We start from the raw sequence: 23,098 nt of genomic DNA on the forward strand, positions 1-23,098 counted from the left end.
AATAGTGGTGTGTGGCTAGGGGGGGTTCCATAGTGGTATGTGGCTGGGGGGGTTCTATAGTGGTATGTGGCTGGGGGGGTTCTATAGTGGTATGTGGCTAGGGGGGGTTCTATTGTGGTATGTGGCTGGAGGGGTTCCAAAGTGGTATGTGGCTAGGGGGGTTCTATAGTGGTATGTGGCTGGGGGGGTTCTATAGTGGTATGTGGCTAGGGGGGATTCTATAGTGGTATGTGGCTGGAGGGGTTCCATAGTGGTATGTGGCTAGGGGGGGTTCTATAGTGGTGTGTGGCTAGGGGGGGTTCCATAGTGGTATGTGGCTAGGCGGGGTTCTATAGTGGTATGTGGCTAAGGGGTGGTTCTATAGTGGTATGTGGCTAGGGGGGTTCTATAGTGGTATGTGGCTAGGGGGGTTCTATAGTGGTATGTGGCAAGGGGGGTTCTATAGTGGTATGTGGCTATGGGTGTTCTATAGTGGTATGTGGCTGCGGGGGTTCTGTAGTGGTATGTGGCTGGGGGGGTTCTGTAGTGGTATGTGGCTAAGGGGGGGTTCTATAGTGGTATGTGGCTAGGGGGGGTTCTATAGTGGTATGTGGCTGGAGGGGTTCCAAAGTGGTATGTGGATAGGGGGGTTCTATAGTGGTATGTGGCTGGGGGGGGTTCTATAGTGGTATGTGGCTAGGGGGGTTCTATAGTGGTATGTGGCTGGAGGGGTTCCATAGTGGTATGTGGCTAGGGGGGGTTCTATAGTGGTGTGTGGCTGGGGGGGTTTTATCGTGGTATGTGGCTAGGGGGGTTCTATAGTGGTATGTGGCAAGGGGGGTTCTATAGTGGTATGTGGCTATGGGTGTTCTATAGTGGTATGTGGCTGCGGGGGTTCTGTAGTGGTATGTGGCTGGGGGGGTTCTGTAGTGGTATGTGGCTAAGGGGGGGTTCTATAGTGGTATGTGGCTAGGGGGGGTTCTATAGTGGTATGTGGCTGGAGGGGTTCCAAAGTGGTATGTGGATAGGGGGGTTCTATAGTGGTATGTGGCTGGGGGGGGTTCTATAGTGGTATGTGGCTAGGGGGGTTCTATAGTGGTATGTGGCTGGAGGGGTTCCATAGTGGTATGTGGCTAGGGGGGGTTCTATAGTGGTGTGTGGCTGGGGGGGTTTTATCGTGGTATGTGGCTAGGGGGGTTCTATAGTGGTATGTGGCTGGAGGGGTTCCAAAGTGGTATGTGGCTAGGGGGGTTCTATAGTGGTGTGTGGCTGGGGGGGGTTCTATAGTGGTATGTGGCTAAGGGGGGGTTTTAAAGTGGTATGCGGCTAGGGGGGTTCTATAGTGGTATGTGGCTGGGGGGAGCGTTCTGTAGTGGTATGTGGCTAGGGGGGTTCTATAGTGGTATGTGGCTAGAGGGGGTTCTATAGTGGTGTGTGGCTAGGGGGGGTTCTATATTGGTATGTGGCTGGGGGGGTTACATAGTGGTATGTGGCTGGAGGGGTTCCAAAGTGGTATGTGGCTAGGGGGGGTTCTATAGTGGTGTGTGGCTGGGGGGGTTATTTAGTGGTATGTGGCTAAGGGGGGGTTCTAAAGTGGTATGTGGCTAGGGGGGTTCTATAGTGGTATGTGGCTGGGGGGGTTCTGTAGTGGTATGTGGCTAGGGGGATTCTATAGTTGAATGTGGCTAGGGGTGGTTCTATAGTGGTGTGTGGCTGGGGGGGTTCTATAGTGGTATGTGGCTAGGGGGGGTTCCATAGTGGTATGTGGCTGGGGGGGGTTCTATAGTGGTATGTGGCTGGGGGGATTCTATTGTGGTATGTGGCTAGGGGGGGTTCAATAGTGGTGTGTGGCTAGGGGGGGTTCCATAGTGGTATGTGGCTGGGGGGGTTCTATAGTGGTATGTGGCTGGGGGGGTTCTATAGTGGTATGTGGCTAGGGGGGGTTCTATAGTGGTATGTGGCTGGAGGGGTTCCAAAGTGGTATGTGGCTAGGGGGGTTCTATAGTGGTATGTGGCTGGGGGGGTTCTATAGTGGTATGTGGCTAGGGGGGATTCTATAGTGGTATGTGGCTGGAGGGGTTCCATAGTGGTATGTGGCTAGGGGGGGTTCTATAGTGGTGTGTGGCTAGGGGGGGTTCCATAGTGGTATGTGGCTAGGCGGGGTTCTATAGTGGTATGTGGCTAAGGGGTGGTTCTATAGTGGTATGTGGCTAGGGGGGTTCTATAGTGGTATGTGGCTAGGGGGGTTCTATAGTGGTATGTGGCAAGGGGGGTTCTATAGTGGTATGTGGCTATGGGTGTTCTATAGTGGTATGTGGCTGCGGGGGTTCTGTAGTGGTATGTGGCTGGGGGGGTTCTGTAGTGGTATGTGGCTAAGGGGGGGTTCTATAGTGGTATGTGGCTAGGGGGGTTCTATAGTGGTATGTGGCTGGGGGGGAGGGTTCTGTAGTGGTATGTGGCTGGGGGGGTTCTATAGTGGTATGTGGCTAGGGGGGGTTCTATAGTGGTATGTGGCTGGAGGGGTTCCAAAGTGGTATGTGGCTAGGGGGGTTCTATAGTGGTATGTGGCTGGGGGCGGTTCTATAGTGGTATGTGGCTAGGGGGGTTCTATAGTGGTATGTGGCTGGAGGGGTTCCATAGTGGTATGTGGCTAGGGGGGGTTCTATAGTGGTGTGTGGCTGGGGGGGGTTTATCGTGGTATGTGGCTAGGGGGGTTCTATAGTGGTATGTGGCTGGAGGGGTTCCAAAGTGGTATGTGGCTAGGGGGGTTCTATAGTGGTGTGTGGCTGGGGGGGTTCTATAGTGGTATGTGGCTAAGGGGGGGTTTTAAAGTGGTATGCGGCTAGGGGGGTTCTATAGTGGTATGTGGCTGGGGGGAGCGTTCTGTAGTGGTATGTGGCTAGGGGGGTTCTATAGTGGTATGTGGCTAGAGGGGGTTCTATAGTGGTGTGTGGCTAGGGGGGGTTCTATATTGGTATGTGGCTGGGGGGGTTCTGTAGTGGTATGTGGCTGGGGGGGTTCCATAGTGGTATGTGGCTAGGGGGGGTTCTATAGTCTTATGTGGCTGGGGGGGTTCTATAGTGGTATGTGGCTGGGGGGGTTCTATAGTGGTATGTGGCTAAGGGGTGGTTCTATAGTGGTATGTGGCTAGGGGGGGTTCTATAGTGGTATGTGGCTAGGGGGGTTCTATAGTGGTATGTGGCTGGGGGGGTTCTGTAGTGGTATGTGGCTGGGGGGGTTCTGTAGTGGTATGTGGCTAAGGGGGGGTTCTATAGTGGTATGTGGCTAGGGGGGTTCTATAGTGGTATGTGGCTAAGGGGGGGTTCTAAAGTGATATGTGGCTAGGGGGGTTCTATAGTGGTATGTGGTTGGGGGGGTTCAATAGTGGTATGTGGCTAGGGTGGGTTCTATAGTGGTATGTGGCTGGAGGGGTTCCAAAGTGGTATGTGGCTATGGGGGGTTCTATAGTGGTGTGTGGCTTGGGGGGTTCTTTAGTGGTATGTGGCTAAGGGGGGGTTCTAAAGTGGTATGTGGCTAGGGGGGTTCTATAGTGGTATGTGGCTAAGGGGTGGTTCTATAGTGGTATGTGGCTAGGGGGGTTCTATAGTGGTATGTGGCTAGGGGGGTTCTATAGTGGTATGTGGCAAGGGGGGTTCTATAGTGGTATGTGGCTATGGGTGTTCTATAGTGGTATGTGGCTGCGGGGGTTCTGTAGTGGTATGTGGCTGGGGGGGTTCTGTAGTGGTATGTGGCTAAGGGGGGGTTCTATAGTGGTATGTGGCTAGGGGGGGTTCTATAGTGGTATGTGGCTGGAGGGGTTCCAAAGTGGTATGTGGATAGGGGGGTTCTATAGTGGTATGTGGCTGGGGGGGGTTCTATAGTGGTATGTGGCTAGGGGGGTTCTATAGTGGTATGTGGCTGGAGGGGTTCCATAGTGGTATGTGGCTAGGGGGGGTTCTATAGTGGTGTGTGGCTGGGGGGGTTTTATCGTGGTATGTGGCTAGGGGGGTTCTATAGTGGTATGTGGCTGGAGGGGTTCCAAAGTGGTATGTGGCTAGGGGGGTTCTATAGTGGTGTGTGGCTGGGGGGGGTTCTATAGTGGTATGTGGCTAAGGGGGGGTTTTAAAGTGGTATGCGGCTAGGGGGGTTCTATAGTGGTATGTGGCTGGGGGGAGCGTTCTGTAGTGGTATGTGGCTAGGGGGGTTCTATAGTGGTATGTGGCTAGAGGGGGTTCTATAGTGGTGTGTGGCTAGGGGGGGTTCTATATTGGTATGTGGCTGGGGGGGTTACATAGTGGTATGTGGCTGGAGGGGTTCCAAAGTGGTATGTGGCTAGGGGGGGTTCTATAGTGGTGTGTGGCTGGGGGGGTTATTTAGTGGTATGTGGCTAAGGGGGGGTTCTAAAGTGGTATGTGGCTAGGGGGGTTCTATAGTGGTATGTGGCTGGGGGGGTTCTGTAGTGGTATGTGGCTAGGGGGATTCTATAGTTGAATGTGGCTAGGGGTGGTTCTATAGTGGTGTGTGGCTGGGGGGGTTCTATAGTGGTATGTGGCTAGGGGGGGTTCCATAGTGGTATGTGGCTGGGGGGGGTTCTATAGTGGTATGTGGCTGGGGGGATTCTATTGTGGTATGTGGCTAGGGGGGGTTCAATAGTGGTGTGTGGCTAGGGGGGGTTCCATAGTGGTATGTGGCTGGGGGGGTTCTATAGTGGTATGTGGCTGGGGGGGTTCTATAGTGGTATGTGGCTAGGGGGGGTTCTATAGTGGTATGTGGCTGGAGGGGTTCCAAAGTGGTATGTGGCTAGGGGGGTTCTATAGTGGTATGTGGCTGGGGGGGTTCTATAGTGGTATGTGGCTAGGGGGGATTCTATAGTGGTATGTGGCTGGAGGGGTTCCATAGTGGTATGTGGCTAGGGGGGGTTCTATAGTGGTGTGTGGCTAGGGGGGGTTCCATAGTGGTATGTGGCTAGGCGGGGTTCTATAGTGGTATGTGGCTAAGGGGTGGTTCTATAGTGGTATGTGGCTAGGGGGGTTCTATAGTGGTATGTGGCTAGGGGGGTTCTATAGTGGTATGTGGCAAGGGGGGTTCTATAGTGGTATGTGGCTATGGGTGTTCTATAGTGGTATGTGGCTGCGGGGGTTCTGTAGTGGTATGTGGCTGGGGGGGTTCTGTAGTGGTATGTGGCTAAGGGGGGGTTCTATAGTGGTATGTGGCTAGGGGGGTTCTATAGTGGTATGTGGCTGGGGGGGAGGGTTCTGTAGTGGTATGTGGCTGGGGGGGTTCTATAGTGGTATGTGGCTAGGGGGGGTTCTATAGTGGTATGTGGCTGGAGGGGTTCCAAAGTGGTATGTGGCTAGGGGGGTTCTATAGTGGTATGTGGCTGGGGGCGGTTCTATAGTGGTATGTGGCTAGGGGGGTTCTATAGTGGTATGTGGCTGGAGGGGTTCCATAGTGGTATGTGGCTAGGGGGGGTTCTATAGTGGTGTGTGGCTGGGGGGGGTTTATCGTGGTATGTGGCTAGGGGGGTTCTATAGTGGTATGTGGCTGGAGGGGTTCCAAAGTGGTATGTGGCTAGGGGGGTTCTATAGTGGTGTGTGGCTGGGGGGGTTCTATAGTGGTATGTGGCTAAGGGGGGGTTTTAAAGTGGTATGCGGCTAGGGGGGTTCTATAGTGGTATGTGGCTGGGGGGAGCGTTCTGTAGTGGTATGTGGCTAGGGGGGTTCTATAGTGGTATGTGGCTAGAGGGGGTTCTATAGTGGTGTGTGGCTAGGGGGGGTTCTATATTGGTATGTGGCTGGGGGGGTTCTGTAGTGGTATGTGGCTGGGGGGGTTCCATAGTGGTATGTGGCTAGGGGGGGTTCTATAGTCTTATGTGGCTGGGGGGGTTCTATAGTGGTATGTGGCTGGGGGGGTTCTATAGTGGTATGTGGCTAAGGGGTGGTTCTATAGTGGTATGTGGCTAGGGGGGGTTCTATAGTGGTATGTGGCTAGGGGGGTTCTATAGTGGTATGTGGCTGGGGGGGTTCTGTAGTGGTATGTGGCTGGGGGGGTTCTGTAGTGGTATGTGGCTAAGGGGGGGTTCTATAGTGGTATGTGGCTAGGGGGGTTCTATAGTGGTATGTGGCTAAGGGGGGGTTCTAAAGTGATATGTGGCTAGGGGGGTTCTATAGTGGTATGTGGTTGGGGGGGTTCAATAGTGGTATGTGGCTAGGGTGGGTTCTATAGTGGTATGTGGCTGGAGGGGTTCCAAAGTGGTATGTGGCTATGGGGGGTTCTATAGTGGTGTGTGGCTTGGGGGGTTCTTTAGTGGTATGTGGCTAAGGGGGGGTTCTAAAGTGGTATGTGGCTAGGGGGGTTCTATAGTGGTATGTGGCTGGGGGGGTTCTGTAGTGGTATGTGGCTAGGGGGGTTCTATAGTCTTATGCGGATGGGGGGGGGTTCTATAGTGGTATGTGGCTAGGGGGGGTTCAATAGTGGTATGTGGCTGGGGGGGTTCTATAGTGGTATGTGGCTGGGGGGGTTCTATAGTGGTATGTGGCTAGGGGGGTTCTATAGTGGTATGTGGCTGGAGGGGTTCCATAGTGGTATGTGGCTAGGGGGGGTTCTATAGCGGTGTGTGGCTAGGGGGGGTTCCATAGTGGTATGTGGCTAGGCGGGGTTCTATAGTGGTATGTGGCTGGGGGGGTTCTATAGTGGTATGTGGCTAGGGGGGTTCTATAGTGGTATGTGGCTGGGCCGGTTTTATCGTGGTATGTGGCTGGAGGGGTTCCAAAGTGGTATGTGGCTAGGGGGGTTCTATAGTGGTGTGTGGCTGGGGGGTTCTATAGTGGTATGTGGCTAAGGGGGGGTTCTAAAGTGGTATGTGGCTAGGGGGGTTCTATAGTGGTATGTGGCTGGGGGGAGCGTTCTGTAGTGGTATGTGGCTAGGGGGGTTCTATAGTGGTATGTGGCTAGAGGGGGTTCTATAGTGGTGTGTGGCTAGGGGGGGTTCTATATTGGTATGTGGCTGGGGGGGTTCTGTAGTGGTATGTGGCTGGGGGGGTTCCGTAGTGGTATGTGGCTGGGGGGGGTTCTGTAGTGGTATGTGGCTAAGGGGGGGTTCTATAGTGGTATGTGGCTAGGGGGGTTCTATAGTGGTATGTGGCTAAGGGGGGGTTCTAAAGTGGTATGTGGCTAGGGGGGTTCTATAGTGGTATGTGGCTGGGGGGGTTCAATAGTGGTATGTGGCTAGGGTGGGTTCTATAGTGGTATGTGGCTGGAGGGGTTCCAAAGTGGTATGTGGCTAGGGGGGGTTCTATAGTGGTGTGTGGCTGGGGGGGTTCTTTAGTGGTATGTGGCTAAGGGGGGGTTCTAAAGTGGTATGTGGCTAGGGGGGTTCTATAATGGTATGTGGCTGGGGGGGTACTGTAGTGGTATGTGGCTAGGGGGGTTCTATAGTTGTATGTGGCTAGGGGTGGTTCTATAGTGGTATGTGGCTAGGGGGGGTTCCATAGTGCTATGTGGCTGGGGGGGGGTTCTATAGTGGTATGTGGCTGGGGGGGGTTCTATTGTGGTATGTGGCTAGGGGGGGTTCAATAGTGGTGTGTGTGGCTAGGGGGGGTTCTATAGTGGTATGTGGCTGGGGGGGTTCTATAGTGGTATGTGGCTGGAGGGGTTCCAAAGTGGTATGTGGCTAGGGGGGGTTCTATAGTGGTGTGTGGCTGGGGGGGTTATTTAGTGGTATGTGGCTAAGGGGGGGTTCTAAAGTGGTATGTGGCTAGGGGGGTTCTATAGTGGTATGTGGCTGGGGGGGTTCTGTAGTGGTATGTGGCTAGGGGGATTCTATAGTTGAATGTGGCTAGGGGTGGTTCTATAGTGGTGTGTGGCTGGGGGGGTTCTATAGTGGTATGTGGCTAGGGGGGGTTCCATAGTGGTATGTGGCTGGGGGGGGTTCTATAGTGGTATGTGGCTGGGGGGATTCTATTGTGGTATGTGGCTAGGGGGGGTTCAATAGTGGTGTGTGGCTAGGGGGGGTTCCATAGTGGTATGTGGCTGGGGGGGTTCTATAGTGGTATGTGGCTGGGGGGGTTCTATAGTGGTATGTGGCTAGGGGGGGTTCTATTGTGGTATGTGGCTGGAGGGGTTCCAAAGTGGTATGTGGCTAGGGGGGTTCTATAGTGGTATGTGGCTGGGGGGGTTCTATAGTGGTATGTGGCTAGGGGGGATTCTATAGTGGTATGTGGCTGGAGGGGTTCCATAGTGGTATGTGGCTAGGGGGGGTTCTATAGTGGTGTGTGGCTAGGGGGGGTTCCATAGTGGTATGTGGCTAGGCGGGGTTCTATAGTGGTATGTGGCTAAGGGGTGGTTCTATAGTGGTATGTGGCTAGGGGGGTTCTATAGTGGTATGTGGCTAGGGGGGTTCTATAGTGGTATGTGGCAAGGGGGGTTCTATAGTGGTATGTGGCTATGGGTGTTCTATAGTGGTATGTGGCTGCGGGGGTTCTGTAGTGGTATGTGGCTGGGGGGGTTCTGTAGTGGTATGTGGCTAAGGGGGGGTTCTATAGTGGTATGTGGCTAGGGGGGGTTCTATAGTGGTATGTGGCTGGAGGGGTTCCAAAGTGGTATGTGGATAGGGGGGTTCTATAGTGGTATGTGGCTGGGGGGGGTTCTATAGTGGTATGTGGCTAGGGGGGTTCTATAGTGGTATGTGGCTGGAGGGGTTCCATAGTGGTATGTGGCTAGGGGGGGTTCTATAGTGGTGTGTGGCTGGGGGGGTTTTATCGTGGTATGTGGCTAGGGGGGTTCTATAGTGGTATGTGGCTGGAGGGGTTCCAAAGTGGTATGTGGCTAGGGGGGTTCTATAGTGGTGTGTGGCTGGGGGGGGTTCTATAGTGGTATGTGGCTAAGGGGGGGTTTTAAAGTGGTATGCGGCTAGGGGGGTTCTATAGTGGTATGTGGCTGGGGGGAGCGTTCTGTAGTGGTATGTGGCTAGGGGGGTTCTATAGTGGTATGTGGCTAGAGGGGGTTCTATAGTGGTGTGTGGCTAGGGGGGGTTCTATATTGGTATGTGGCTGGGGGGGTTACATAGTGGTATGTGGCTGGAGGGGTTCCAAAGTGGTATGTGGCTAGGGGGGGTTCTATAGTGGTGTGTGGCTGGGGGGGTTATTTAGTGGTATGTGGCTAAGGGGGGGTTCTAAAGTGGTATGTGGCTAGGGGGGTTCTATAGTGGTATGTGGCTGGGGGGGTTCTGTAGTGGTATGTGGCTAGGGGGATTCTATAGTTGAATGTGGCTAGGGGTGGTTCTATAGTGGTGTGTGGCTGGGGGGGTTCTATAGTGGTATGTGGCTAGGGGGGGTTCCATAGTGGTATGTGGCTGGGGGGGGTTCTATAGTGGTATGTGGCTGGGGGGATTCTATTGTGGTATGTGGCTAGGGGGGGTTCAATAGTGGTGTGTGGCTAGGGGGGGTTCCATAGTGGTATGTGGCTGGGGGGGTTCTATAGTGGTATGTGGCTGGGGGGGTTCTATAGTGGTATGTGGCTAGGGGGGGTTCTATAGTGGTATGTGGCTGGAGGGGTTCCAAAGTGGTATGTGGCTAGGGGGGTTCTATAGTGGTATGTGGCTGGGGGGGTTCTATAGTGGTATGTGGCTAGGGGGGATTCTATAGTGGTATGTGGCTGGAGGGGTTCCATAGTGGTATGTGGCTAGGGGGGGTTCTATAGTGGTGTGTGGCTAGGGGGGGTTCCATAGTGGTATGTGGCTAGGCGGGGTTCTATAGTGGTATGTGGCTAAGGGGTGGTTCTATAGTGGTATGTGGCTAGGGGGGTTCTATAGTGGTATGTGGCTAGGGGGGTTCTATAGTGGTATGTGGCAAGGGGGGTTCTATAGTGGTATGTGGCTATGGGTGTTCTATAGTGGTATGTGGCTGCGGGGGTTCTGTAGTGGTATGTGGCTGGGGGGGTTCTGTAGTGGTATGTGGCTAAGGGGGGGTTCTATAGTGGTATGTGGCTAGGGGGGTTCTATAGTGGTATGTGGCTGGGGGGGAGGGTTCTGTAGTGGTATGTGGCTGGGGGGGTTCTATAGTGGTATGTGGCTAGGGGGGGTTCTATAGTGGTATGTGGCTGGAGGGGTTCCAAAGTGGTATGTGGCTAGGGGGGTTCTATAGTGGTATGTGGCTGGGGGCGGTTCTATAGTGGTATGTGGCTAGGGGGGTTCTATAGTGGTATGTGGCTGGAGGGGTTCCATAGTGGTATGTGGCTAGGGGGGGTTCTATAGTGGTGTGTGGCTGGGGGGGGTTTATCGTGGTATGTGGCTAGGGGGGTTCTATAGTGGTATGTGGCTGGAGGGGTTCCAAAGTGGTATGTGGCTAGGGGGGTTCTATAGTGGTGTGTGGCTGGGGGGGTTCTATAGTGGTATGTGGCTAAGGGGGGGTTTTAAAGTGGTATGCGGCTAGGGGGGTTCTATAGTGGTATGTGGCTGGGGGGAGCGTTCTGTAGTGGTATGTGGCTAGGGGGGTTCTATAGTGGTATGTGGCTAGAGGGGGTTCTATAGTGGTGTGTGGCTAGGGGGGGTTCTATATTGGTATGTGGCTGGGGGGGTTCTGTAGTGGTATGTGGCTGGGGGGGTTCCATAGTGGTATGTGGCTAGGGGGGGTTCTATAGTCTTATGTGGCTGGGGGGGTTCTATAGTGGTATGTGGCTGGGGGGGTTCTATAGTGGTATGTGGCTAAGGGGTGGTTCTATAGTGGTATGTGGCTAGGGGGGGTTCTATAGTGGTATGTGGCTAGGGGGGTTCTATAGTGGTATGTGGCTGGGGGGGTTCTGTAGTGGTATGTGGCTGGGGGGGTTCTGTAGTGGTATGTGGCTAAGGGGGGGTTCTATAGTGGTATGTGGCTAGGGGGGTTCTATAGTGGTATGTGGCTAAGGGGGGGTTCTAAAGTGATATGTGGCTAGGGGGGTTCTATAGTGGTATGTGGTTGGGGGGGTTCAATAGTGGTATGTGGCTAGGGTGGGTTCTATAGTGGTATGTGGCTGGAGGGGTTCCAAAGTGGTATGTGGCTATGGGGGGTTCTATAGTGGTGTGTGGCTTGGGGGGTTCTTTAGTGGTATGTGGCTAAGGGGGGGTTCTAAAGTGGTATGTGGCTAGGGGGGTTCTATAGTGGTATGTGGCTGGGGGGGTTCTGTAGTGGTATGTGGCTAGGGGGGTTCTATAGTCTTATGCGGATGGGGGGGGGTTCTATAGTGGTATGTGGCTAGGGGGGGTTCAATAGTGGTATGTGGCTGGGGGGGTTCTATAGTGGTATGTGGCTGGGGGGGTTCTATAGTGGTATGTGGCTAGGGGGGTTCTATAGTGGTATGTGGCTGGAGGGGTTCCATAGTGGTATGTGGCTAGGGGGGGTTCTATAGCGGTGTGTGGCTAGGGGGGGTTCCATAGTGGTATGTGGCTAGGCGGGGTTCTATAGTGGTATGTGGCTGGGGGGGTTCTATAGTGGTATGTGGCTAGGGGGGTTCTATAGTGGTATGTGGCTGGGCCGGTTTTATCGTGGTATGTGGCTGGAGGGGTTCCAAAGTGGTATGTGGCTAGGGGGGTTCTATAGTGGTGTGTGGCTGGGGGGTTCTATAGTGGTATGTGGCTAAGGGGGGGTTCTAAAGTGGTATGTGGCTAGGGGGGTTCTATAGTGGTATGTGGCTGGGGGGAGCGTTCTGTAGTGGTATGTGGCTAGGGGGGTTCTATAGTGGTATGTGGCTAGAGGGGGTTCTATAGTGGTGTGTGGCTAGGGGGGGTTCTATATTGGTATGTGGCTGGGGGGGTTCTGTAGTGGTATGTGGCTGGGGGGGTTCCGTAGTGGTATGTGGCTAGGGGGGGTTCTATAGTCTTATGTGGCTGGGGGGGTTCTATAGTGGTATGTGGCTGGGGGGGTTCTATAGTGGTATGTGGCTAAGGGGTGGTTCTATAGTGGTATGTGGCTAGGGGGGGTTCTATAGTCTTATGTGGCTGGGGGGGTTCTATAGTGGTATGTGGCTGGGGGGGTTCTATAGTGGTATGTGGCTAAGGGGTAGGTCTATAGTGGTATGTGGCTAGGGGGTTCTATAGTGGTATGTGGCTATGGGTGTTCTATAGTGGTATGTGGCTGCGGGGGTTCTGTAGTGGTATGTGGCTGGGGGGGTTCTGTAGTGGTATGTGGCTAAGGGGGGGTTCTATAGTGGTATGTGGCTAGGGGGGTTCTATAGTGGTATGTGGCTGGGGGGGAGGGTTCTGTAGTGGTATGTGGCTGGGGGGGTTCTATAGTGGTATGTGGCTAGGGGGGGTTCTATAGTGGTATGTGGCTGGAGGGGTTCCAAAGTGGTATGTGGCTAGGGGGGTTCTATAGTGGTATGTGGCTGGGGGGGGGGTTCTATAGTGGTATGTGGCTAGGGGGGTTCTATAGTGGTATGTGGCTGGAGGGGTTCCATAGTGGTATGTGGCTAGGGGGGGTTCTATAGTGGTGTGTGGCTAGGGGGGGTTCCATAGTGGTATGTGGCTAGGCGGGGTTCTATAGTGGTATGTGGCTGGGGGGGTTCTATATTGGTATGTGGCTGGGGGGGTTCTGTAGTGGTATGTGGCTGGGGGGGTTCTGTAGTGGTATGTGGCTGGGGGGGTTCCATAGTGGTATGTGGCTAGGGGGGGTTCTATAGTCTTATGTGGCTGGGGGGGTTCTATAGTGGTATGTGGCTGGGGGGGTTCTATAGTGGTATGTGGCTAAGGGGTGGTTCTATAGTGGTATGTGGCTAGGGGGGGTTCTATAGTGGTATGTGGCTAGGGGGGTTCTATAGTGGTATGTGGCTGGGGGGGTTCTGTAGTGGTATGTGGCTGGGGGGGTTCTATAGTGGTATGTGGCTGGGGGGGTTCTGTAGTGGTATGTGGCTAGGGGGGTTCTATAGTTGTATGTGGCTAGGGGTGGTTCTATAGTGGTGTGTGGCTGGGGGGGTTCTATAGTGGTATGTGGCTAGGGGGGGTTCCATAGTGGTATGTGGCTGGGGGGGGGGGTTCTATAGTGGTATGTGGCTGGGGGGGGGTTCTATTGTGCTATGTGGCTAGGGGGGGTTCAATAGTGGTGTGTGGCTAGGGGGGGTTCTATAGTGGTGTGTGGCTAGGGCTGGTTATATTGTGGTATGTGGCTGGGGGGATTCTATAGTCTTATGCGGATGGGGGGGGGTTCTATAGTGGTATGTGGCTAGGGGGGGTTCAATAGTGGTATGTGGCTGGGGGGGTTCTATAGCGGTATGTGGCTGGGGGGGTTCTATAGTGGTGTGTGGCTAGGGGGGTTCTATAGTGGTATGTGGCTGGAGGGGTTCCATAGTGGTATGTGGCTAGGGGGGGTTCTATAGCGGTGTGTGGCTAGGGGGGGTTCCATAGTGGTATGTGGCTAGGCGGGGTTCTATAGTGGTATGTGGCTGGGGGGGTTCTATAGTGGTATGTGGCTAGGGGGGTTCTATAGTGGTATGTGGCTGGGGCGGTTTTATCGTGGTATGTGGCTGGAGGGGTTCCAAAGTGGTATGTGGCTAGGGGGGTTCTATAGTGGTGTGTGGCTGGGGGGTTCTATAGTGGTATGTGGCTAAGGGGGGGTTCTAAAGTGGTATGTGGCTAGGGGGGGTTCTATAGTGGTATGTGGCTGGAGGGGTTCCAAAGTGGTATGTGGCTAGGGGGGTTCTATAGTGGTGTGTGGCTGGGGGGGTTCTATAGTGGTATGTGGCTAAGGGGGGGTTCTAAAGTGGTATGTGGCTAGGGGGGTTCTATAGTGGTATGTGGCTGGGGGGAGCGTTCTGTAGTGGTATGTGGCTAGGGGGGTTCTATAGTGGTATGTGGCTAGAGGGGGTTCTATAGTTGTGTGTGGCTAGGGGGGGTTCTATATTGGTATGTGGCTGGGGGGGTTCTGTAGTGGTATGTGGCTGGGGGGGTTCCATAGTGGTATGTGGCTAGGGGGGGTTCTATAGTCTTATGTGGCTGGGGGGGTTCTATAGTGGTATGTGGCTGGGGGGGTTCAATAGTGGTATGTGGCTAAGGGGTGGTTCTATAGTGGTATGTGGCTAGGGGGGGTTCTATAGTGGTATGTGGCTAGGGGGGTTCTATAGTGGTATGTGGCTGGGGGGTTCTGTAGTGGTATGTGGCTGGGGGGGTTCTGTAGTGGTATGTGGCTAAGGGGGGGTTCTATAGTGGTATGTGGCTAGGGGGGTTCTATAGTGGTATGTGGCTAAGGGGGGGTTCTAAAGTGGTATGTGGCTAGGGGGATTCTATAGTTGAATGTGGCTAGGGGTGGTTCTATAGTGGTGTGTGGCTGGGGGGGTTCTATAGTGGTATGTGGCTAGGGGGGGTTCCATAGTGGTATGTGGCTGGGGGGGGTTCTATAGTGGTATGTGGCTGGGGGGATTCTATTGTGGTATGTGGCTAGGGGGGGTTCAATAGTGGTGTGTGGCTAGGGGGGGTTCCATAGTGGTATGTGGCTGGGGGGGTTCTATAGTGGTATGTGGCTGGGGGGGTTCTATAGTGGTATGTGGCTAGGGGGGGTTCTATAGTGGTATGTGGCTGGAGGGGTTCCAAAGTGGTATGTGGCTAGGGGGGTTCTATAGTGGTATGTGGCTGGGGGGGTTCTATAGTGGTATGTGGCTAGGGGGGATTCTATAGTGGTATGTGGCTGGAGGGGTTCCATAGTGGTATGTGGCTAGGGGGGGTTCTATAGTGGTGTGTGGCTAGGGGGGGTTCCATAGTGGTATGTGGCTAGGCGGGGTTCTATAGTGGTATGTGGCTAAGGGGTGGTTCTATAGTGGTATGTGGCTAGGGGGGTTCTATAGTGGTATGTGGCTAGGGGGGTTCTATAGTGGTATGTGGCAAGGGGGGTTCTATAGTGGTATGTGGCTATGGGTGTTCTATAGTGGTATGTGGCTGCGGGGGTTCTGTAGTGGTATGTGGCTGGGGGGGTTCTGTAGTGGTATGTGGCTAAGGGGGGGTTCTATAGTGGTATGTGGCTAGGGGGGTTCTATAGTGGTATGTGGCTGGGGGGGAGGGTTCTGTAGTGGTATGTGGCTGGGGGGGTTCTATAGTGGTATGTGGCTAGGGGGGGTTCTATAGTGGTATGTGGCTGGAGGGGTTCCAAAGTGGTATGTGGCTAGGGGGGTTCTATAGTGGTATGTGGCTGGGGGCGGTTCTATAGTGGTATGTGGCTAGGGGGGTTCTATAGTGGTATGTGGCTGGAGGGGTTCCATAGTGGTATGTGGCTAGGGGGGGTTCTATAGTGGTGTGTGGCTGGGGGGGGTTTATCGTGGTATGTGGCTAGGGGGGTTCTATAGTGGTATGTGGCTAGGGGGGGTTCTATAGTCTTATGTGGCTGGGGGGGTTCTATAGTGGTATGTGGCTAAGGGGTGGTTCTATAGTGGTATGTGGCTAGGGGGGGTTCTATAGTGGTATGTGGCTAGGGGGGTTCTATAGTGGTATGTGGCTGGGGGGGTTCTGTAGTGGTATGTGGCTGGGGGGGTTCTGTAGTGGTATGTGGCTAAGGGGGGGTTCTATAGTGGTATGTGGCTAGGGGGGTTCTATAGTGGTATGTGGCTAAGGGGGGGTTCTAAAGTGATATGTGGCTAGGGGGGTTCTATAGTGGTATGTGGTTGGGGGGGTTCAATAGTGGTATGTGGCTAGGGTGGGTTCTATAGTGGTATGTGGCTGGAGGGGTTCCAAAGTGGTATGTGGCTATGGGGGGTTCTATAGTGGTGTGTGGCTTGGGGGGTTCTTTAGTGGTATGTGGCTAAGGGGGGGTTCTAAAGTGGTATGTGGCTAGGGGGGTTCTATAGTGGTATGTGGCTGGGGGGGTTCTGTAGTGGTATGTGGCTAGGGGGGTTCTATAGTCTTATGCGGATGGGGGGGGGTTCTATAGTGGTATGTGGCTAGGGGGGGTTCAATAGTGGTATGTGGCTGGGGGGGTTCTATAGTGGTATGTGGCTGGGGGGGTTCTATAGTGGTATGTGGCTAGGGGGGTTCTATAGTGGTATGTGGCTGGAGGGGTTCCATAGTGGTATGTGGCTAGGGGGGGTTCTATAGCGGTGTGTGGCTAGGGGGGGTTCCATAGTGGTATGTGGCTAGGCGGGGTTCTATAGTGGTATGTGGCTGGGGGGGTTCTATAGTGGTATGTGGCTAGGGGGGTTCTATAGTGGTATGTGGCTGGGCCGGTTTTATCGTGGTATGTGGCTGGAGGGGTTCCAAAGTGGTATGTGGCTAGGGGGGTTCTATAGTGGTGTGTGGCTGGGGGGTTCTATAGTGGTATGTGGCTAAGGGGGGGTTCTAAAGTGGTATGTGGCTAGGGGGGTTCTATAGTGGTATGTGGCTGGGGGGAGCGTTCTGTAGTGGTATGTGGCTAGGGGGGTTCTATAGTGGTATGTGGCTAGAGGGGGTTCTATAGTGGTGTGTGGCAAGGGGGGGTTCTATATTGGTATGTGGCTGGGGGGGTTCTGTAGTGGTATGTGGCTGGGGGGGTTCCGTAGTGGTATGTGGCTAGGGGGGGTTCTATAGTCTTATGTGGCTGGGGGGGTTCTATAGTGGTATGTGGCTGGGGGGGTTCTATAGTGGTATGTGGCTAAGGGGTGGTTCTATAGTGGTATGTGGCTAGGGGGGGTTCTATAGTCTTATGTGGCTGGGGGGGTTCTATAGTGGTATGTGGCTGGGGGGGTTCTATAGTGGTATGTGGCTAAGGGGTAGGTCTATAGTGGTATGTGGCTAGGGGGTTCTATAGTGGTATGTGGCTATGGGTGTTCTATAGTGGTATGTGGCTGCGGGGGTTCTGTAGTGGTATGTGGCTGGGGGGGTTCTGTAGTGGTATGTGGCTAAGGGGGGGTTCTATAGTGGTATGTGGCTAGGGGGGTTCTATAGTGGTATGTGGCTGGGGGGGAGGGTTCTGTAGTGGTATGTGGCTGGGGGGGTTCTATAGTGGTATGTGGCTAGGGGGGGTTCTATAGTGGTATGTGGCTGGAGGGGTTCCAAAGTGGTATGTGGCTAGGGGGGTTCTATAGTGGTATGTGGCTGGGGGGGGGGTTCTATAGTGGTATGTGGCTAGGGGGGTTCTATAGTGGTATGTGGCTGGAGGGGTTCCATAGTGGTATGTGGCTAGGGGGGGTTCTATAGTGGTGTGTGGCTAGGGGGGGTTCCATAGTGGTATGTGGCTAGGCGGGGTTCTATAGTGGTATGTGGCTGGGGGGGTTCTATATTGGTATGTGGCTGGGGGGGTTCTGTAGTGGTATGTGGCTGGGGGGGTTCTGTAGTGGTATGTGGCTGGGGGGGTTCCATAGTGGTATGTGGCTAGGGGGGGTTCTATAGTCTTATGTGGCTGGGGGGGTTCTATAGTGGTATGTGGCTGGGGGGGTTCTATAGTGGTATGTGGCTAAGGGGTGGTTCTATAGTGGTATGTGGCTAGGGGGGGTTCTATAGTGGTATGTGGCTAGGGGGGTTCTATAGTGGTATGTGGCTGGGGGGGTTCTGTAGTGGTATGTGGCTGGGGGGGTTCTATAGTGGTATGTGGCTGGGGGGGTTCTGTAGTGGTATGTGGCTAGGGGGGTTCTATAGTTGTATGTGGCTAGGGGTGGTTCTATAGTGGTGTGTGGCTGGGGGGGTTCTATAGTGGTATGTGGCTAGGGGGGGTTCCATAGTGGTATGTGGCTGGGGGGGGGGGTTCTATAGTGGTATGTGGCTGGGGGGGGGGGTTCTATTGTGCTATGTGGCTAGGGGGGGTTCAATAGTGGTGTGTGGCTAGGGGGGGTTCTATAGTGGTGTGTGGCTAGGGCTGGTTATATTGTGGTATGTGGCTGGGGGGATTCTATAGTCTTATGCGGATGGGGGGGGTTCTATAGTGGTATGTGGCTAGGGGGGGTTCAATAGTGGTATGTGGCTGGGGGGGTTCTATAGCGGTATGTGGCTGGGGGGGTTCTATAGTGGTGTGTGGCTAGGGGGGTTCTATAGTGGTATGTGGCTGGAGAGGTTCCATAGTGGTATGTGGCTAGGGGGGGTTCTATAGCGGTGTGTGGCTAGGGGGGGTTCCATAGTGGTATGTGGCTAGGCGGGGTTCTATAGTGGTATGTGGCTGGGGGGGTTCTATAGTGGTATGTGGCTAGGGGGGTTCTATAGTGGTATGTGGCTGGGGCGGTTTTATCGTGGTATGTGGCTGGAGGGGTTCCAAAGTGGTATGTGGCTAGGGGGGTTCTATAGTGGTGTGTGGCTGGGGGGTTCTATAGTGGTATGTGGCTAAGGGGGGGTTCTAAAGTGGTATGTGGCTAGGGGGGGTTCTATAGTGGTATGTGGCTGGAGGGGTTCCAAAGTGGTATGTGGCTAGGGGGGTTCTATAGTGGTGTGTGGCTGGGGGGGTTCTATAGTGGTATGTGGCTAAGGGGGGGTTCTAAAGTGGTATGTGGCTAGGGGGGTTCTATAGTGGTATGTGGCTGGGGGGAGCGTTCTGTAGTGGTATGTGGCTAGGGGGGTTCTATAGTGGTATGTGGCTAGAGGGGGTTCTATAGTTGTGTGTGGCTAGGGGGGGTTCTATATTGGTATGTGGCTGGGGGGGTTCTGTAGTGGTATGTGGCTGGGGGGGTTCCATAGTGGTATGTGGCTAGGGGGGGTTCTATAGTCTTATGTGGCTGGGGGGGTTCTATAGTGGTATGTGGCTGGGGGGGTTCAATAGTGGTATGTGGCTAAGGGGTGGTTCTATAGTGGTATGTGGCTAGGGGGGGTTCTATAGTGGTATGTGGCTAGGGGGGTTCTATAGTGGTATGTGGCTGGGGGGTTCTGTAGTGGTATGTGGCTGGGGGGGTTCTGTAGTGGTATGTGGCTAAGGGGGGGTTCTATAGTGGTATGTGGCTAGGGGGGTTCTATAGTGGTATGTGGCTAAGGGGGGGTTCTAAAGTGGTATGTGGCTAGGGGGGTTCTATAGTGGTATGTGGCTGGGGGGGTTCAATAGTGGTATGTGGCTAGGGTGGGTTCTATAGTGGTATGTGGCTGGAGGGGTTCCAAAGTGGTATGTGGCTAGGGGGGTTCTATAGTGGTGTGTGGCTGGGGGGGGTTCTTTAGTGGTATGTGGCTAAGGGGGGGTTCTGAAGTGGTATGTGGCTAGGGGGGTTCTATAGTGGTATGTGGCTGGGGGGGTTCGGTAGTGGTATGTGGCTAGGGGGGTTCTATAGTTGTATGTGGCTAGGGGTGGTTCTATAGTGGTATGTGGCTAGGGGGGGTTCCATAGTGGTATGTGGCTGGGGGGGGTTCTATAGTGGTATGTGGCTGGGGCGGGTTCTATTGTGGTATGTGGCTAGGGGGGGTTCAATAGTGGTGTGTGTGGCTAGGGGGGGTTCTATAGTGGTATGTGGCTGGGGGGGTTCTATAGTCTTATGCGGATGGGGGGGGGTTCTATAGTGGTATGTGGCTAGGGGGGTTTCAATAGTGGTATGTGGCTGGGGGGGTTCTATAGTGGTATGTGGCTGGGGGGGTTCTATAGTGGTATGTGGCTAGGGGGGTTCTATAGTGGTATGTGGCTGGAGGGGTTCCATAGTGGTATGTGGCTAAGGGGGGGTTCTATAGCGGTGTGTGGCTAGGGGGGGTTCCATAGTGGTATGTGGCTAGGCGGGGTTCTATAGTGGTATGTGGCTGGGGGGGTTCTATAGTGGTATGTGGCTAGGGGGGTTCTATAGTGGTATGTGGCTGGGCCGGTTTTATCGTGGTATGTGGCTGGAGGGGTTCCAAAGTGGTATGTGGCTAGGGGGGTTCTATAGTGGTGTGTGGCTGGGGGGTTCTATAGTGGTATGTGGCTAAGGGGGGGTTCTAAAGTGGTATGTGGCTAGGGGGGTTCTATAGTGGTATGTGGCTGGGGGGAGCGTTCTGTAGTGGTATGTGGCTAGGGGGGTTCTATAGTGGTATGTGGCTAGAGGGGGTTCTATAGTGGTGTGTGGCTAGGGGGGGTTCTATATTGGTATGTGGCTGGGGGGGTTCTGTAGTGGTATGTGGCTGGGGGGGTTCCATAGTGGTATGTGGCTAGGGGGGGTTCTATAGTCTTATGTGGCTGGGGGGGTTCTATAGTGGTATGTGGCTGGGGGGGTTCTATAGTGGTATGTGGCTAAGGGGTGGTTCTATAGTGGTATGTGGCTAGGGGGAGTTCTATAGTCTTATGTGGCTGGGGGGGTTCTATAGTGGTATGTGGCTGGGGGGGTTCTATAGTGGTATGTGGCTAAGGGGTAGGTCTATAGTGGTATGTGGCTAGGGGGTTCTATAGTGGTATGTGGCTATGGGTGTTCTATAGTGGTATGTGGCTGCGGGGGTTCTGTAGTGGTATGTGGCTGGGGGGGTTCTGTAGTGGTATGTGGCTAAGGGGGGGTTCTATAGTGGTATGTGGCTAGGGGGGTTCTATAGTGGTATGTGGCTGGGGGGGAGGGACCTGTAGTGGTATGTGGCTGGGGGGGGTTCTATAGTGGTATGTGGCTAGGGGGGGTTCTATAGTGGTATGTGGCTGGAGGGGTTCCAAAGTGGTATGTGGCTAGGGGGGTTCTATAGTGGTATGTGGCTGGGGGGGGGGGTTCTATAGTGGTATGTGGCTAGGGGGGTTCTATAGTGGTATGTGGCTGGAGGGGTTCCATAGTGGTATGTGGCTAGGGGGGGTTCTATAGTGGTGTGTGGCTAGGGGGGGTTCCATAGTGGTATGTGGCTAGGCGGGGTTCTATAGTGGTATGTGGCTGGGGGGGTTCTATATTGGTATGTGGCTGGGGGGGTTCTGTAGTGGTATGTGGCTGGGGGGGTTCCATAGTGGTATGTGGCTAGGGGGGGTTCTATAGTCTTATGTGGCTGGGGGGGTTCTATAGTGGTATGTGGCTGGGGGGGTTCTATAGTGGTATGTGGCTAAGGGGTGGTTCTATAGTGGTATGTGGCTAGGGGGGGTTCTATAGTGGTATGTGGCTAGGGGGGTTCTATAGTGGTATGTGGCTGGGGGGGTTCTGTAGTGGTATGTGGCTGGGGGGGTTCTATAGTGGTATGTGGCTGGGGGGGTTCTGTAGTGGTATGTGGCTAGGGGGGTTCTATAGTTGTATGTGGCTAGGGGTGGTTCTATAGTGGTGTGTGGCTGGGGGGGTTCTATAGTGGTATGTGGCTAGGGGGGGTTCCATAGTGGTATGTGGCTGGGGGGGGGTTCTATAGTGGTATGTGGCTGGGGGGGGGGTTCTATTGTGCTATGTGGCTAGGGGGGGTTCAATAGTGGTGTGTGGCTAGGGGGGGTTCTATAGTGGTGTGTGGCTAGGGCTGGTTATATTGTGGTATGTGGCTGGGGGGATTCTATAGTCTTATGCGGATGGGGGGGGTTCTATAGTGGTATGTGGCTAGGGGGGGTTCAATAGTGGTATGTGGCTGGGGGGGTTCTATAGCGGTATGTGGCTGGGGGGGTTCTATAGTGGTATGTGGCTAGGGGGGTTCTATAGTGGTATGTGGCTGGAGGGGTTCCATAGTGGTATGTGGCTAGGGGGGGTTCTATAGCGGTGTGTGGCTAGGGGGGGTTCCATAGTGGTATGTGGCTAGGCGGGGTTCTATAGTGGTATGTGGCTGGGGGGGTTCTATAGTGGTATGTGGCTAGGGGGGTTCTATAGTGGTATGTGGCTGGGGCGGTTTTATCGTGGTATGTGGCTGGAGGGGTTCCAAAGTGGTATGTGGCTAGGGGGGTTCTATAGTGGTGTGTGGCTGGGGGGTTCTATAGTGGTATGTGGCTAAGGGGGGGTTCTAAAGTGGTATGTGGCTAGGGGGGGTTCTATAGTGGTATGTGGCTGGAGGGGTTCCAAAGTGGTATGTGGCTAGGGGGGTTCTATAGTGGTGTGTGGCTGGGGGGGTTCTATAGTGGTATGTGGCTAAGGGGGGGTTCTAAAGTGGTATGTGGCTAGGGGGGTTCTATAGAGGTATGTGGCTGGGGGGAGCGTTCTGTAGTGGTATGTGGCTAGGGGGGTTCTATAGTGGTATGTGGCTAGAGGGGGTTCTATAGTTGTGTGTGGCTAGGGGGTGTTCTATATTGGTATGTGGCTGGGGGGGTTCTGTAGTGGTATGTGGCTGGGGGGGTTCCATAGTGGTATGTGGCTAGGGGGGGTTCTATAGTCTTATGTGGCTGGGGGGGTTCTATAGTGGTATGTGGCTGGGGGGGTTCAATAGTGGTATGTGGCTAAGGGGTGGTTCTATAGTGGTATGTGGCTAGGGGGGGTTCTATAGTGGTATGTGGCTAGGGGGGTTCTATAGTGGTATGTGGCTGGGGGGTTCTGTAGTGGTATGTGGCTGGGGGGGTTCTGTAGTGGTATGTGGCTAAGGGGGGGTTCTATAGTGGTATGTGGCTAGGGGGGTTCTATAGTGGTATGTGGCTAAGGGGGGGTTCTAAAGTGGTATGTGGCTAGGGGGGTTCTATAGTGGTATGTGGCTGGGGGGGTTCAATAGTGGTATGTGGCTAGGGTGGGTTCTATAGTGGTATGTGGCTGGAGGGGTTCCAAAGTGGTATGTGGCTAGGGGGGTTCTATAGTGGTGTGTGGCTGGGGGGGTTCTTTAGTGGTATGTGGCTAAGGGGGGGTTCTAAAGTGGTATGTGGCTAGGGGGGTTCTATAGTGGTATGTGGCTGGGGGGGTTCTGTAGTGGTATGTGGCTAGGGGGGTTCTATAGTTGTATGTGGCTAGGGGTGGTTCTATAGTGGTATGTGGCTAGGGGGGGTTCCATAGTGGTATGTGGCTGGGGGGGGTTCTATAGTGGTATGTGGCTGGGGGGGGTTCTATTGTGGTATGTGGCTAGGGGGGGTTCAATAGTGGTGTGTGTGGCTAGGGGGGGTTCTATAGTGGTATGTGGCTGGGGGGGTTCTATAGTGGTATGTGGCTGGAGGGGTTCCAAAGTGGTATGTGGCTAGGGGGGGTTCTATAGTGGTGTGTGGCTGGGGGGGTTATTTAGTGGTATGTGGCTAAGGGGGGGTTCTAAAGTGGTATGTGGCTAGGGGGGTTCTATAGTGGTATGTGGCTGGGGGGGTTCTGTAGTGGTATGTGGCTAGGGGGGTTCTATAGTTGAATGTGGCTAGGGGTGGTTCTATAGTGGTGTGTGGCTGGGGGGGTTCTATAGTGGTATGTGGCTAGGGGGGGTTCCATAGTG

Source organism: Salmo salar, chromosome 11, assembly GCF_965601325.2.
Source record: "Salmo salar chromosome 11, fSalSal1, whole genome shotgun sequence".
Classification (NCBI taxonomy): domain Eukaryota; kingdom Metazoa; phylum Chordata; class Actinopteri; order Salmoniformes; family Salmonidae; genus Salmo; species Salmo salar.